Raw genomic sequence first — 10,006 nt, 5'->3', positions numbered from 1 at the left:
AAATGTTGAAGAAATCCCCCATGGAAATCCCCCCGTATACAGTTATATTCAGCTTTATGCTCTATTGCCTTGAGCTCATCACTAAGCTATATTGCCCAAAAGTCAGGAAAGAAGCCGGTTTTGTAAGCAAATGCTTGCAAATGAGTTTGAGACCATAAAATACCATGTGGGATACATGTTCTCTACGGTGAAGATCTGAAAATCGGCTTTGCTCCAGAGCCCCACCCTGAGCAGAGAAAGATGAGCTCTAAGATCTTGCTGTGTCTCTCACTGGCTCTCTTCATCCAGGGTGAGTACATATGTCAACTAAAGGGAACCAAGTACTTGCAGTGAGAAAGGAGAAATGTAGAGCTTGTGCTAGGACAAAGAGTAAGAATGAGGGGCTGGGAAAATCTAGACCTCTCTCGTCTTTCATGGGAATGCAATACAATTAATGAATACAGCAGAGATAATGACTGCATATAAATAGTGATGCACATCTGGGAAACTGAAGGGTAAAGTAAGTATGTCTTTCTATTTATGGATAGGCCAGTGGCTCAGTGGCTAAGACGCTGAGCTTGTCGATCAGAAAGGTCGGACATTCGGTGGTTCGCATCCCTAGCACTGCATAACGGAGTGAGCTCCCATTACTTGTCCCAGCTTCTGTCAACCTAGCAGTTCAAAAGCAGGTAAAAATGCAACTAGAAAAAATAGGAACCACCTCTGGTGGGAAGGTAACAGCGTTCCGTGCACCTTCGGAGTTTAGCCATGCCGGCTACATGAACACGGAGACACCTTCAGACAGCACTGGCTCTTCGGCTTTGAAACGGAGATGAGCACTGCCCCCTAGAGTCAGGAACGACTAGCACATATGTGTGAGGGGAACCTTTATTTGTGGATAGGCTGGCAGGCATCTTTATTTTTTTCCCGGAGCATGGAATAAGCAGGAATCTCAATAACAAGTAGATAGAAACAATTATTGTTACATTGGTACCATGATACCATGCCAGTTTTGAGATGCGCTGTGGGTTGTTTTCCTTCTCACTGTGATTTTTTTTTAATAAACTAAACTAGAACAGAAAACACTATACTACCCTGCTCCTATCTTTCCAATCATTAAAACCTCTTTCAAGTTGTGCTTGACTTCTTGGAGTCTCGCTTACAGCTCTGAATTTTCCCCTTGTCTCCCATCTAACTGCTAATTAGTTCCTATAATTAGAGTGTTTTTGTTCAACCAAGATTAGCTAAATTTTTCCACCAAGCAAGGCTCTGGCCATTCTTTAACCAATACTGAACTAGCAGTATGGAAATTTTTCTAGCAGGTATATTTTTTAGTTCTGTTATCAGACCGTACATTGAATACACAAATAATGAAGTGGGGCTGTGGGGTATTGAAGCTATGATCTGTTTAAATTTATTAATGCGATTGGATAAAAGCTGACAAACATATGATGTTACCATTTATGATACACTCACAGAATGGTTTTTTGTTATCATCTCTGGGATATCCATACATAACTATGCTTGGGACAAATTCTCACCAAAACCTCTGTCTAACTAGGCACACTTAAGTTTAGTATGCAAGTCAACCAACTGTCCTGTGCTTCTGGGAACAGCTGAGAGGATGGCTGTCATTGTTGAAAATCAAGATGCTACATAATGTTCTAAACAACATTCCCCTGCAGGTTTACAATGGAAGGCTGTTTTAACAATATTATTGCCATGAGTTTCTCTTTCTTTTGGTTATCTTAACATAGCTTGCAAAGTAGCAAAAAAGATTGTTCTTTTTTTATTCCCTCAAAGGCACAGCCTCACATTACTACTAATTAAAAGGCTATGTAATACTATTTAAAACAGAATATCTATGAAATCACACTTGTGAATCTTGAAAGTCCCTTTCAAAAACATGAGCTTTGTTCACTTTGGCAGACAGATAGGCTTCTGAGGGGGGAAATCAAGAGCTTTGGGGCCATGATAGAAAAGCTACAGAAACAGAATATACTTAACATATCACTTAGCAATAGCAATAGCACTTAGATTATATACCGTTTCACACTGCTTTCCAGCCCTCTCTAAGTAGTTTACAGAGTCAGCATATTGTCCCCAACAATCCAGGTCCTCATTTTACTGACCTTGGAAGGATGGAAGTCAATCTTGAACCCCATCAGGATTGAACTGCTGGCAGTGGGAATACAGAGTTAGCCTGCAATACTGCATCCTAACCACTGCATCACCACTACCCAATATGGCTATGAATTCCCTGTTTCAGGGAGAAGGAGAGGATGTCAGTGGTATCAAGTGATATCTCCTAATCAAGGAGAGAAGCAACTTAGAACTGAGGAGAAATTTCCTGACAGTTAGAACAATTAATCAGTGAAACAGCTTGCCTCCAAAAGTTGTGAATGCCCCAACACTGGAAGTCTTTAAGAAGATGTTGGATAGCCATCTGTCTGAAACGGTATAGGGTTTCCTACCTAGGCAGGGGGTTGGACTAGAAGACCTCCAAGGTCCCTTCCAACTTTGCTATTGTATTGTATTGTATTGCAGAGTATAGTGAACCCTGAGCTAATCCATTGGTCAAGATTTGGACAACTAAATAGCCAAAGCTAAAACAAACCAAGTTTGGGCTATTCTGCAAATTAGAGTTGCTATATCTTGAACTAATTTAATTAAGTGTGTTGCAAAACCAAATAAAAATGCTTTGTTCAATGGGCCCAACCAATTTTCCTTCTCTGGAAAGGGAAGTTCTCCATAGAGATCTCAGCATGCAGGACATGAGCAGATGCTTTCAAAAGAAAAATGAATCAAGGTGTTTCCAACTTGCTGCTCTAGTTACAGGACATATCTCTGCTCCTCTTCTTCCTTCTTCAGGTAGATGCTTGCAACCTGTGCCTATCCAGCCACCTCAGGCCTTATATGCCGAGGGCTCTACTGCTGTCCTGCAGTGCCCTCTGCAAAGTGGCAAGATCCAGGACTACCATGTCTTCTGGTTCCAGCAAAAGCCAAGCAAAAGCCCAGCCTTCATCCTGAAGCATAGCAACAATGGACAGATACACCGATCCTCTTCATTTGATGCACGTTTTGTGCCCATCCGGGATGCCAACACCAATGCCTACATCTTGCAGATCCAGAAGGTGCAAACAGATGAAAGTGCCACCTATATCTGTTTAGCAGAGGGATATAATTTCCAGACAGCGGTCTCCGGGAGTGGAACACAGCTCATCATCACAGGAGGTGAGCAGGAGTACTGCATAACAGATGGGAGTAAAGTCAAGTCACTTTCTTTCTCTGTGTCTTTACAAGGGAGGGCGGGAGGGAATAAATGCTGCTAGAATATCTGAACAGGAAAACAGTGATGAGATGCTCCCTTGAGCTGTACACTCTGAAGCAGTCTCAATCCTGAAGCCAAAAAAATTGAATACGTTGCTTCTGCCAAAGATGAGGACAGTCTCTAGCATTTTAAATGTTATGAGAATCTGGGCTGCCCTGAGGCTTTAGTGCAGGGGTCCCAACTCCCGGTCCATGCACTGGCGCCAGTCCGTGGCATGCCAGAAACCGGTCTGCGCAAATAAGCAGAGCCCCATCCAAGGGATGCAAGCAGCACATGAAATCACACCCCCTCCGGTTCGCGGAAAAACCTCTCTCCGCAGAACGGGTCCCTGGTGCCCAAAAGGTTGTGGGTCACTGCTTTAATGAGTAACAAATGGGGTTTGCTCTTATTGTGAGAACAGCAGCCGTTGGCTAAGCCTCCTGAGAACTCTACACGCAGCTGAACCAAAGAACTGAAAGCTGCCAGCCTATGAAAAGCTCTATTTAGAAGGGGCCACTAGATGGCAGCAAAGTTAATGTTGCTATTGCTTGTTATACTTTAGTGGTGATTGGGCTGCATTTGCATTGTGGTTTTGTTCCCACAATGCGTATATCCTCCAGGCAGCTATTAACCGAGTCAAATCTCCTTGCCAGTGATTCTGACAGGACTTAATTCTGTTCTATTAATTCAGTGGGGAAACATGGAGGACAGAGCAGAGCAATTAGACCTGAATGGCCAAAATCTTTACTACTATCGAATAGTCATGTGGATTTTTGCAGCCAGATCTGGTAGAATTAGAACAAAATGTCCATACAAGTTCTCCAGGAACTGATATCCCACAAGCCCTTGCACCAAACGGATATCGGCAAGATAACATGATACCACTAGTCTGGTTCCAATTAGCCAGGAAGAGAGCAATACAGGTAGTCTTCGACTTCTGACCATAATTGACCCCAAAATTTCTGTTGCTAAGTGAAATATTTGTTAAGTGAGTTTGCCCCATTTTACGACCTTTTTTGCCACGCTTATTAAGTGAATCACTGCAGTTGTTAAATTACTCAAACGGTTGTTAAGTGAATCTGTTCTCCCCATTGACTTTGTTTGTGAGAAGGTCACCGAAGGGGATCGTGTGACCCCTGGGACACTGCACCCGTCATAAAAATGAGTCGGTTGCCAAGCATCTGAATTTTGATCACGTGACCATGGGGAGGCTACAACGGTCATTAAGTGTGATAAATGGTCATGTCGCTTTTTTCAGTGCCCTTGTAACTTTGGTCACTAAATGAACTGTTGTAAGTTGAGGACTACCTGTAGGCTTAGCTTGACCATTTCAACTGTCTTGTGTCTGAAATGCCTATTCTGTGTCACTAAACCTTAGCAGTGAGTTCTGTAATAGAAAGAGTAGTTTTTAGATTTTCTTTTTAATGGAAGACCAGAGTGGCAAAGAGTTTAATTGATACGTTTTGATGTTCCCACCTTACAACTGACTGGATTTTTTTGGAGGTAAACATCCTTTTTAAAAAAAATTCTCACAATATGTTAACCTCCCTGTGATTCAGAAGTAAGTTGTGAAAAGATAGCTAATAAATAGCAAAAAATCATCCGTAGGGTGAATGAAAAAGCTCAGATTCATCGGGCAGCATCTAAAGATCAGTTTCTGTCTCTAAATGCCACACTTCACACCGCACAAGTCACACCTTTACCGATCTCAGTGTTGAATGAGTACTGTGGCAACTTATCAGCCAATCCAGCAGACTTTTAGAGCAGATGATCTACAAGATCCTTTCCAACTCTGTTAATCTGTATCTGTTAACCTGTATCTGTATCAGATCTCCAAAAGTAAGTGTTGACTCTAAATGGTAGAAAGAACAATTGTACGGTTGTATGGTTCCAAAAGGACAATTGTATGGCAGTTTGGGAGAATGACAAGACTCAATTATTCTTGTTTCCCCCCAGGACAATCAGCAAAAGTGCCATCATCGGTCATCATATTGTCTGACGTTTCCCAGAAACCAGGATCTTCCGATGTCCATGCCTTATGCACAGTTGAAGACTTCTACCCAGGCTTACTAGAGATCAAGTGGAGTGCAGCTGGGAAGGATATAACTGAGGGAGTGACCTCTGGACAAGTGACCTTGAATGAGGATGGCACTTACACTACCTCCAGCATCCTGAATGTATCACGCAATTTCTTTAACTCTGTCGCCCCTATTCGGTGCTCTGTGAGTCATGAATCTTCTGGGGCCAAGATTGAACGCAGCCTGGAATGGTGCATGGAGAAGTGAATGGTTTCACATCAACGCCTCCCTTCTTCCCTTGCTGCCACTTCTGTTTCCCCTTTAGCTCTCTGCAAAGTGTGCCCTGATGCAAGCTTTGGCTTCACCCCTCAGTAAAAATATATTCATTCCTTATTGGTTTCTGGTTATTTATTTATTTATTTAGGGTGAGCGTGGAAGGAAGTGCATGGAAGTCTCTTGTGATTTGAATGGGGCTTGGTCAGTAGTTGCTTCCCCTTGAGTTCAGGGATACCTTGAATTCATAGAGCTTCCATGTGGAAAGACTGATCTCTGATGAAGCCCCTTGGGGAGAGGGGGCGGTTTATAAATCGAATAAATGAAATGAAATGAAATGAAGCCATTGTGCTTAGACAGGGATCGCATTTTAACATGTGATGAGTTGGCCCAAGCTGTTTCATCATAAATTAATCCATTGAGCTGAACTTACATTCTTTGCTAAGCCCCATCCCCACTAGCCAAGATTACTACTAACTGAACATCCCACCTTAAACGTTACGTACATGCATCCTTATGTTGAATGCAAGTTGTTAAGTCTCATGATTTGAATAAAAATTTCAAAATGCCCAATTTTTTTCTGTTGCCCCTCCTCGCCCCCTTTATGGAAATGAAGGAATAACTTAATAAGCCTGTTGCACAAAAACGTCCGTGTTGCGTTCTCTGCATTTTCAGCAGCATTGTCTCTCATTCGGTTAAGTGTGATGAGAGCAGGAGACTCACTTCTCTGAAAGTCTTTCCACAACTTTTTTGATTATCCATGTTTTTCCCTTGTCATCCCCTTTCCAAATTTTGCTCTCAACCCACTCACAATTTTTGCCTGCCATGTTGCTCTTCCATACGAGTAATATATGTGTATATCAGTGGTGCGATTCAAATTTTTTCACTACCGATTCTATGGGGTGTCGCTTGGTGGGCGTGGCATGGCTTGGCGAGCATGGCTTGGTGGGTGTGCAAAATCCCCATTCCCTCCAGATCAGCTGGGACTCGGGAGGCAGAGAATAGATGGGGGTGGGGCCAGTCAGAGGTGGTATTTACCGGTTCTCCAAACTACTCAAAATTCCCGCTAACGGTTCTCCAGAACTGGGCAGAACCTGCTGAGTACCACCTCTGGTGTGTGTGTGTGTGTGTGTGTGTGTGTGTGTGTGTGTGTGTGTACGCACGCATGTATCTGGCATTCTTCGCACTGGCCTTGCATATGTTAATGTCAAAACACTGGAACAGGAAATTGCAATACAACAAAGCAACTGTGGTAGCAACTGTGGCCTCCATTTACAGTGCCATGAGTAAATCAGATTGTGGCTTTCTTCTGCATCTTCCTACATCTCCTGCAGTTACAAAGTATGAACTTCATCCTTAACATCGTAAATATCAATGATGTTGCAGAGAGCACTTCGTTAGACATCTCTCCGTCACAGTGCGTCCCACACAGAAGGAGCTTCACTGTAGAATCTCTGCTGCCCCAAACTTTGGTGCAGTTAGCAAAATGACAAAAGAAAATAATGTATTTTCCGTCAGTAAGTGGAAAGGGAATGAACCAATGAAGAACAAAGAAGGTGAGGTATTTTTTTGTAAAAAAAATGTTATTTGATACATGAGGGGTGAAACAGACTTCAACAAGCTCCATTTTCAAACCTTACACCCCTTTACCCACTTGCTCATATCTTGGTTTTCACAGTGCTTTTTCCACTGGTGCCTGTATTAAGAGAAAATGAATCAGGGAATAAACCACATATGCACATGTACTATTTTCACACAATATCAACATTAAAAAATGCCAATGCTTTTCTCCCAGTTGTAGGTTCATCCCTCTCCTTCCCCCCACCCTTTTTTTTTTTTACTACTGGCCTTCTGCAGGATGATGAATTTTTTTTTATTAGGTGGGCTTTTGAATCCTGTTAGTGGCTTCAGTTCAGTAGTGGGTTTCAAAAATTTTTAGAACCTCTTCTGTAAATGTGGCCTGCTTTGTGGGAGTGGCTTGCCGGCCATGTGACTGGGTGGGAGTGGCTTGCTGGCCATGTGACCGGGTGGGAGTGGCTTGCCAGCCATGTGACCGGGTGGGAGTGGCTTGCCAGCCATGTGTCCTGGTGGGAGTGGCCAACTTGTAAAATGTGGTGAAACTCACTTAACAACGCTCTGGCTTAGCAACCAAAATGTTGGCTCAGAAACTCTGGCATTTGAAGCACGCAAGTCTTAAATCTGTCAAGTTACAGGACCCTTGCACCCCTAACCCTTTAGAGAAAAAAACCTCAGGGGTGTTCAAACTTGACAGCCTTAAGACTTGTGGACTTCAACTCCCAGAATTCCTCCTCCAGTCATGTTGGCTCAGGAACTCTGGCATTGAAGTGTGCAAGTCTTAAAGCTGTCAAGTTACAAGACCCTTGCACCCCTAACCCTTTAGAAAAAAACCCCAGGGATGTTCAAACTTGACAGCTTTACGACTTGTGGACTTCAACTCCCAGAATTCCTCCTCTGGCTCTTCATCTTGATGATGTGCGGATGGGCGGGGGGGGGAGGGAGCTGGAACCAGTTCTAAACGACACGGTAGATTTTTGGAACCTCTTCTATAGAAGAGGTTAGAACTGGCAGGAACCCACCCCTGCTTCAGTTGCAATCTTATTGGGTCGGCTGGGTTTTAAAATATTTAATCTGATATTTTATTCTGATAGGTTTCTGCATCCTTATTTGATTTCACTTCTCTGAAAGTCTTGTGCATAAGATAATCATGCGTATGGATACGTTGACTAGTGTACAGTAGTTGATAGTAAGGCATATTTATGCACGTTCTAATTTTTCAGGGAAGGTCCCTAAAAAGACCAGATATTATTGTTTTCATTTTATTTTAAAATAAAACGATCACAGTTCTATTACTAGAGTCTATAAAATTACTTATTTGCATCTTTGGAATTTGCTGGCTGGGTTCATACAATTCTGTAGACTAAACTAAAATGCAGTTGCTGTTGTGGTTCAGCATATTGCAGGGATCCACCACAATTTTAGTGAGTTGTGTAAATTAGGCCAGCATGTTAAGTCATAAAGTGGTGTAGATTAAACACAGCATGCTATTTGGACATTATAACTGTGCTTTCTTAACTTTTTTTCCTTCTCACTTAGGCCCTCATATCTCTGTCAGCCTTACTATAATTGCCTCTCCCAGCAACTAAAAACTGGGTTTTTAAATCTATTTTGCTGTGAAAGACACAAAAAATAATATTAGGAACTCTAATATTTGTTTCTTTAGAATCCCTCTGAAGTAGATTCTGCATGCAGACCCAGATATGGGAAATCAGCTCTTCTTTTTGCTGAAAATCCAGATAGATTACAGCAGAATTACTTACCTAACAGTAAAATATGAATTATTTGAACACATGAGGAAACAGGCACAAAAGAGGCGGGATTTCTACGTCTTGAGCATAAATAGCCCTCATTTTTCTCATTCTGTTAGTTGTAGTTTCACATATCGGCAATGAGAAAATAGATTAGATTTTGCAATTCATAGTAAAGAGTTTCATGCATTTATAGTTTGCCTCACGTGGTTCTCTTTGAAGAGGACATTTGGAATGGGGTTTTTAATGTTATGAATATGAAAAATTGCAAACATGCATTTGCATATGCATAAAGTACATTTTTTTTCAAGGTTTTCTTAGCCATAATTTTATTATCTGCAATTGTTAAAAGTTAGGGTTGAGATTAAGAACCCACACAAATTACAAAGTTCACCTGTATTTCACAAAAAGCTCAAGTTATTTAAAAGAGTTGGGAGAGGGAATTGTTGGACAATCTGTACCTGCAGATTTTTCCTTCCTTTAAAACAACTCGCAATGGACATGCACCCCAACTCTCTCTATTACATTTCTCTATTATATGGGAGGGTTTTTTCGTCATTTTGGCAACAACAACTTCAGATACAAAAGGCCAGTGAAACCTCAGTATTCATCGTTCATTGGTTTCAGGAGGCACAGTGAGTACCAAAAAGGATGACTACCAAACAGTTTTTCCCTTTAGGGAATAACGTAGAGCAGTAATGGCTAACCTTTTTGCCATCGCTTGCCAAAAGCGGGGGGAGCAGGGGGGGCTTGCGTGCCCTCCCCCCGTGCATGTGCACACGGCCCTCCCACCCTTCCCTTCGATTTTGGCACGCAATGGCACGATGGACCCATTTTTCGCCCTCCCCAGGCTCCAGAGGCTTTCTAGGAACCTGGAGAGGGCAAAAATGGCCTCCCACACACACACAAGCCCTCCAGAGGCCGGAAACAGCCTGTTTTCCGACTTCTGGGTTGCCCGTAGGCCCGTTTTTTGCCCTCCAGAGGCTTCAGGAAAGCCTCCTGAAGCCTCCGGAGGGAGAAAGATGGCCCTAAGGGGAACCCGGAAGCCTCCAGAGGGCGAAAAAGGCTGAAAATGAAGGCCGAAGTCAGCTGGCCAGCAC

General features: G+C 42.7%; 1 gene segment (V, D, J or C); it reads left to right on the top strand.

Moving 5' to 3' along the window:
- The first annotated feature begins 201 nt into the window (after nt 1-201).
- On the top strand, nt 202-5,669 carry LOC309382665 (T-cell receptor beta chain V region 3H.25-like). The segment is given in 3 exons: nt 202-293; nt 2,855-3,213; nt 5,246-5,669.
- Nucleotides 5,670-10,006: the final 4,337 nt, after the last annotated feature.

Source organism: Natrix helvetica (genome assembly GCF_964273705.1).
Source record: "Natrix helvetica genome assembly, chromosome: 1".
Classification (NCBI taxonomy): Eukaryota; Metazoa; Chordata; class Lepidosauria; order Squamata; family Natricidae; genus Natrix; species Natrix helvetica.
This window is presented reverse-complemented; position numbering and strand designations above follow the sequence as displayed.